This window comes from Haplochromis burtoni, unplaced genomic scaffold (assembly GCF_018398535.1).
Source record: "Haplochromis burtoni strain Fernald_Lab_line unplaced genomic scaffold, NCSU_Asbu1 Contig_2623, whole genome shotgun sequence".
NCBI lineage: Eukaryota > Metazoa > Chordata > Actinopteri > Cichliformes > Cichlidae > Haplochromis > Haplochromis burtoni.
This window is the reverse complement of record NW_024584984.1, coordinates 3,831-11,114: the sequence shown is the minus strand read 5'-3', so window position 1 is coordinate 11,114 and position 7,284 is coordinate 3,831. Positions and strand designations below refer to the sequence as shown.

At 37.8% G+C, this 7,284-nt stretch overlaps 1 long non-coding RNA gene across 5 annotated transcripts; it reads right to left on the bottom strand.

Annotated features, from left to right (window-relative positions):
• Positions 1-9: 9 nt before the first annotated feature.
• Positions 10-4,177, bottom strand: LOC102294283. Of its 5 annotated transcripts, XR_006053880.1 has the most exons (7): positions 3,438-4,177; positions 2,300-2,495; positions 1,972-2,130; positions 1,726-1,813; positions 709-915; positions 314-465; positions 16-178 (listed from the first exon to the last, which is right to left on the bottom strand). It is a non-coding gene; the product is annotated as an uncharacterized LOC102294283 (long non-coding RNA). The 5 variants fall into 5 exon arrangements; XR_006053883.1 differs by lacking the exon at positions 1,972-2,130 and having other exon boundaries at positions 10-178; positions 1,390-1,813; XR_006053881.1 differs by having other exon boundaries at positions 13-465.
• Positions 4,178-7,284: the final 3,107 nt, after the last annotated feature.

Below are 7,284 nucleotides of genomic sequence, written 5' to 3'. Positions count from 1 at the left end.
AGTCAAAAGAGAAGGTAGAGGAAAGCAATATCTTAGTCTCTTAACAAAAGATACATTTGTTTTCCTTTTATATAGACTAAATATTTTAATACACACACCTCTCCAAGTATGACAAAGAGATCCAGTTTCTCCTTGAAGACGTATGGCAGGAATAAAAGTGCAGCCCTTATGTCAAGATCTGCCAAAAAAACAACAACAACAAAACACAAGATCACCCATGCATTTTATCTGGCATTTCCAGTTACCTAAAAAATTATATAAAATGGAAGCCTTGAAGTTAAAAAAAAACAAAAAAACAAAACAAAGCAAATACCTGGTAGGTCATCAGTGAGAGCCTCCTCTCTTGCATCAAGGTAGAGCTGGTAGAGTGGGGTTTTCCCTTGCTGCAACACATGAGAGCCCTTCACGAAATCGCTGGCTTACATTACCCGTTGTTGGTTGGATTCACCCGAGTTCGTTGCACAGCTACAAGTAAAAAATTCATTTTCAGTACAAAATAACAGTGTATGAAAATGAAATAATCTGAAGTTGATATTAATTATTTTTTTTATAGAATTTAACAACAATACTGTAAGAAGTTACATGAACATACAAAAAAAGGAAAGATGAAGAATGAAGAAAGCAAGGTCAAGGGCAAATAAAATTTACTACTATAAACATGTTAAATGTGACAGCTATTTCCAAGTTCAATTCAGCTTTCTGACTTACACCAGTAGGCATCCCTAAGAAGGGGTACTTCTTCAACACATCCTCCACAGGCATACCATTTGCAATTTCTTTCTGCCGCCAAGCACACGTTTGCTGCATACGGTTATGAACCACCATGGTATCTGGTTGCATCTTCTGATATTGGCACTGTAAGACCTTTAAGTGGGCGTCTATGGATAATAAATCCTCTCCTTGGACGCATGGTCCCTTGAAAGAAAGCAAGAGTGAGAAGAGAAAGTCAAAACAGATTAGAAATCCAACATAAGACTAAATTAGACAATTAGAGCTGACACGATCTGTGCATCACAAAGAACTCGTATCGGTTAAAGTTAACCGATACCATGAACCAATATTTAAAATATGGAAACTCTGAAATAATTTCACATAAAATCTTAATTGTTAACTTGAAATTTTAGTTCTGGAGTCATATTTAAAATGTTTTTTTTTAGTTTTTTTTTTTTTTAATCTAGTTCACCTTCTTTTAGCGCCTTCTAATTAATAATATTTTGTGAGGTAGAAGTATTAGCACTGGTACTTTGTATTAGCAAGTGCTCTAATCCAAGTATTGGTATTGTTTCGGTTTGAAAAAAAAAGGGGTACAGTTGCATCCCTAATCTTTAGTTTTAGATGTAATAACAGAGGCAAGAACATTTTATAGCTCAAGATGTCCCTCACACCAACCTGACAAACATTTCTCTGACTTGTTCATTGACATTTATTAGGCTGCCCAAACTTCTCCTTACAACGCCTCACTGCCTCACGGTCGACTAGTGGTGCCCGCTCTGATTTGAATTCACGTCTCAAAGACATATGCCATGTGTGCTTGTTGAACAGAAACATAAGTTACTGTAAAAACAATCTACACAAAATACACCCAACAAAGAATCAGTAAACATACTTCATACAAACCTACTGAGAGGCTACAGATTGTCTTACTAACAAAACAAGATCGAAAAAAGCTTCACTTTTACTTTGTAATCTTGAAGGAACCTTATGCAAATTTTAAATTTAACTTACATAACCATTTCCCTCACGATCCTTGAGGAAAGGATACTTCATTACCAGCGTCTTCACAGCTTGCACATATTCAGAATTTGTGGGATACCTGTAATATCAGAAGAAACATAAGTGTTAGAGCAACTGCTGACAAACAAACTTTATCAAGTGTCAGTTATTGTTTCTTAGTAATGTAGCGTTTATTTTCAATATGACAGATTCAGCTTTTTCTAAAGCAACAAGCTAACATTACCCTGATTAACTTACATAGTATACTGTGCCACAGCTTCATATAGAACTCTGATTATTGTGTGTCTGTCCCTTGGATTTTTATGGCACGGTTCTTTGTTGTCCAGTTTTAGTTGGAGATTTTTGGGAAATCTTGGAATTTCAAAAGAGGCTGGCAGTCTCAAAGTATTTTCATTGGTGTGAAAACAGTTAAGTGTTTGTTTTTATTGCATGAATTGAAGTATAAAACACTACAGTAACAATACATATGGTAGAAACAATGATCATATTAACTAAATCCTAAAAGTGCATAACGGCCAACATGTATGTTTCAGACATACTAACTTCATTATAAATAAGAAAATACCTTATTGAAGTTGACGAAGTAGATGGTTGCCAGTCTTCTGGAGAGACAGTCTGTAGAGTCAGCGTCACTGAAGATTCCTTCATCCTTGACACAAATTGGTTGAATTTAACCTGCTTTTTGAAGGATCCTTGGAAAAGGTATGCAACCATAGTCTCAGTAAGACCGCAGTCAACTGTGTCACCATCAACCTCATTGTCTGCAAGATAAATGGTAGTACAAACTCTAAATTCCATGTAAGAATATTTATCACCACATTTTTACATGGGTAAAAACCGTATATCACACACATTAAAACCTTTTGTACAACTTCTTTCAGTTCAAAGAAATATTCATTTAAAAAAATCAGTAAATTAAATAAAATAAACCAAATCTTTAGAGTGAATCCTCTCGATATGCAAAGTTTTCATTTTTAAATTTAGATGTTTGTTTGGGACTACTGGACACAGGAGAGCAGAGTCTGAGCATGCTTTTGTGCCCTTTCAAGTTTGGAAGAAAAAAAAGACTAGAATGCTGTAATTTGTTAATATTCACTACTAAGGTGACTCCTTTCTCCAGATTTCCGACAGTTTCTGCCGTCTGTTCTTTCAGACCGATTACTTATAGCGATAACACCCGCAGGACCGTATTACAAGCTCAGATTACATGCTGAAAAAGTTCCCACATTGCTTAAAACGCGACTATCAAACCCCAGCTGCAACACCCTTGTTATATTTTAAACAAGTGCGGCGTCAAGATATTTCCTTTAAACGTTATATTCAGCCGCCCATGTGTGTTGATGGCCTTGGAGTGGATGTAAAAACGTGATTTTATTAAACCATTAATACACTAACGGTAAACTGCATTCAGCTACCAGGGAATCAAATTTCGCGCCGTTCCGCTGCGCAGGGGTTACCGAACCTATGGACTGTGGCCGAACCACATATATAAGTTCAAATTTATACAAATACTATGTGTACACATTTTTCATTTTTCAGAACTGTGACCTCAACTTTACACATGAAACGTTTGTAAAAACGTTTGTAAAAAGACATAATTTGAGCTAAGAGAGTGCCGAAACTAGCTAAATTGCTAATATACGTTAGCTAGGCTAAACCAATAATTAGTAATTACGCTACATTTTTCTTTAAATAAAACTTACCTCTGAAACGCTGAGCTTCAGCTTCGGTGACATCTAAGCCCCACTCTTGTATTTTTGTTAAGAGTTCCTCGGTTGAAAGTGAACAGAGCACACCAGGACTTGCAAGTTCGTAATCCATCTCCCTCCGTTGATAAAACAAAATGGCACCTGCTGCATTTACAGAAAGTTCTAGAATCCACCAGCTATTCGTTGAGTTTCTTCTTCTACTTTTTGTTTGATGTTGTGAGGATGGGCTCAACTCGCACTCCGAGTTCAATAAGGGTGCTTTTTTGCAATTCATCCAAATAGTTATACTTTAAAAAAACACTCTCTTAAAAAAAATTTTAAATGCATTTTTACTTTTTTTTCTTTCAAATAAATTCATTGTTCTTAAAGCAGCTTAAAAATAAGGGGGGTTCAGGGAATACAAAAACAACAACAGCAATGAAAATAATAAAAAATAAAATAAAAACACTAAAATATATGCTTAAATCAATACAGTTGCAAATAAATTACTGTCAAAAAGAATTTAAAAAAAAACCTCTAATCAAAAAGAGCTTAATCAACCTGTACTTTATCTTTTGAAAGAATGGGTACAAATAAGTACTTTTCACAATTAAGGAACATGTATGTACCTTTCAGACGCTAAAAAAGGTACAGATAGTTACCCCGAGGTCCAATATTTGTCCTTAGACTGTATTAATGTCATTTTTGTACCTTGGGGCACAGTAATGTACCCCTTCCGTACCCCTATTTCTGACTGTGTACCCACATGGAAAAGAAATAGAAAAAAACTTATAAAAGACTTGCATAAGATGTGGCCTACTTCATATAGTGAATCATATAAGGCTTATATGATTTACTCATGAAAGTGGCCACTTTCTCATTACTTTCATATATTGTTTTAGTAAGTATCCAAAACATACAAGTTTCATTTATAATTTTTCAAGGGATCTTATATCTGTTTTCACTCTTGTATGCTTTTCATACAAGTTTCACACAAGACAGATACAAACTTTATAAGATTTATATATATCTTTTCCATATGGGTATGCACATATTGTGCATGGGATCCTCAAACTGATGACAATACCTTTTGAGATCACATTCTCCTGAACTGTCCATCAAAGTGAGAAACACTCCAAAAATCAAAAGTCAGTTGATTCAGAAGGATTCAACCTTAAGAGCAGAGAGTTACCGAGCATAAACCTGCTGAAGCAAATGGTGGAGACCCTGTAGAGGCTTGGGACTGACGACAGTGACGAGGAGCCTGAGATGGCAGGTGATAAACAATGACAGAGGGTGGTGGAAACCCATAGGTGACACTAGTGTTGGCTAGGACTCCACACTGGACCACTGCAGTCACCTCAACCTGACCGCCAGCACTGGACTTCATATCAGATCACTGTCTGACACGTAACCCAGAAGGAGTCACATGAATGATCCTGCCAACAAAGCCAATAAATATTTTGGAAATCTACAACAAATAAGGACTGAGAGACTCTAATGGTGTCTTTCTATCTTATTTATTGAACATCTGCCACTGAACCACACAACCAAAGAGGACAGAAAATATATGATTTAAGGAATACTTGTTTTTGAGATTATTCCTTAATCTTAGGATTTTTCCCCAAGGCTGCTGTTTATCACTATGTACTAACAAAAGAATTTCATGCCTACATTAGTAGCACACCGAGCAGAAAAAGACTCCAACATAAAAGGAAATTACAAGTGGATAATTACACAACAGCGATTAACTGTATTAAATTGTCTTTTGTTTTAGTAAGTATCCAAAACATACAAGTTTCATTATATAATTTTTCAAGGGATCTTATATCTGTTTTCACTCTTATATGCTTTTCATACAAGTTTCACACAAGACAGATACAAACTTTATAAGATTTATATATATCTTTTCCATATGGGTATTTGTTACCTTTTCACAGTTTCACCCGGTTCGTAGATTCCTCAGGCCTCCAGAAAGAACACCGGGGACTCAGTAGTCAATTCACAACACTTTTATTAATTCACACTCATTGATCACACTTATTGATTATACCTATTGATTACACCTTCTAGAAGGGAGATGTACAGGACCCCGGAACTCCTCTGCAGATCTCAACTCCTTTGTCTGTTACATGCAGTTTTGTATCAGTGACCCCCCTTCTAAACCCTCTACAAGGTGCCATAAAACTAAGTACTATGTTTACATACTTTCACTTGTGTGTGTGTGTGCGTGCACATGAGTGAGTGTGCGTGTGGATGTGTGTGCGTGACAGTTAAAACACTGTGGGTGTAGGTAACTCCCTAGAGGTCATAAAACCCCTCTCCCTTCCAGACCACAGTTATCCTGTTATAAATGTTGAGACCCCCACCCTAAAACATCCTCTGGGGAATTTCCACTCAGTGGGGGAGAGGCCTCCTACAATCTACTCCTAAGTTCACAACACAGTGAGGCCTTTATTACTTTAAGGGCAGTATCAATGTCTCTACAATAGTTCTACATTCTATGATAACACATTTCTAAACTCTAAAATAAGCTAAACATTCTACAAGTCCCCCTTTTTTATCTGCTCTATGGCAGATAAAACTAAACTAAATCCCTCACCATAATGTTTTCATACTGTGACTCCCCATTTCCCAAAAGTGGCATCATGGTGTCGGCCTTTGTATCAGATTCTCCCACAGCACGATTGATGAGTCTTACAATCAAAGCTCTGATACAAGGCACACAACAACACCCACATGTCACTAATACTGCAATAAAAACAGACAAAGAAACCATAATTGACATAGTCAAAGGAGCTTGCAAAGAAAAGCGTCTGGACTTCTTTAAGTTGCTTGAAGACGTTTCACCTCTCATCCGAGAAGCTTCTTCAGTTCTAAGGTCAAATGGTGGAGAGTCCCAGATATAAACCTAGTGGGAGTAACCCCCCACAGAGGGACAAAAGGACCCCCTGATGATCCTCTAATCGCCTGAGCCAAGGTGTGAAACTGGGTGTGGGTTCCAATCAGCCAGAGTTTCGGGTGAGTTCATTGTGAAACCTGGCCCCACCTTATCATGCGAATTCCTGAGATCAGATGGCCCTAGATAGCCTTCTCTCGTGAGTCTAAGCATGCACTCAAATCCCCACTGGTCTTCAGGATATAGGGGAGCTGGTTCTGTGAAAAGATGTGGGCGAGCAGCTGCGCACGCCACACAATCTGAAACATTTTGTTCTCTAGCATTTTGGATGAGCCAATCTAGCCACAAATTGCTGTCACGATAGCCAGTGGCCATTGAAATAAGCTGTTTAGGTTTGAGTCTTGTATAATCTACTTCAAGTATTTGTGGGCCCGATTCAGAAAGTAACAATGGTGAGGGAGGTGTTAAAACAATTCTTTCAGCCACCTCAGGTGCAGAATCTTTAAAATTAATTTTAACCAAGCCATATGGATCCTTCCCTGAGACATCTGCTCCTATAAATAAATACACCACAGATCGGGCGGGCCACACAGTGTCATACCAACGATTCAGTGAGAGAGTCAACGGGTTCTGCCCAGTTGAGAAGTCCCGCTGAAACCCAAGCTTCTGCCATGTGGCGTCCTTGTAGGGGCGCCACGTGCCAGAATACTCCACTATGGTAGACCAGTAATCACATGGGCCCTTCCAATAAGTGTGATAGGGGTAGCCAAGCTTCTGATTATTACACTCTATATCTACCATTGGATTGTAACCTACCCAAACATCATATCCCCGCATTACATTTATAATGACAGCACAAAGATCGAATGTGTACGAAGTAGTGGACCCTTTAACGTAGTCCAGCTCTATACCGCCATAATAATCCAAACACTCATCAGATTTACCTGTTTCGCTGCGTTTGGT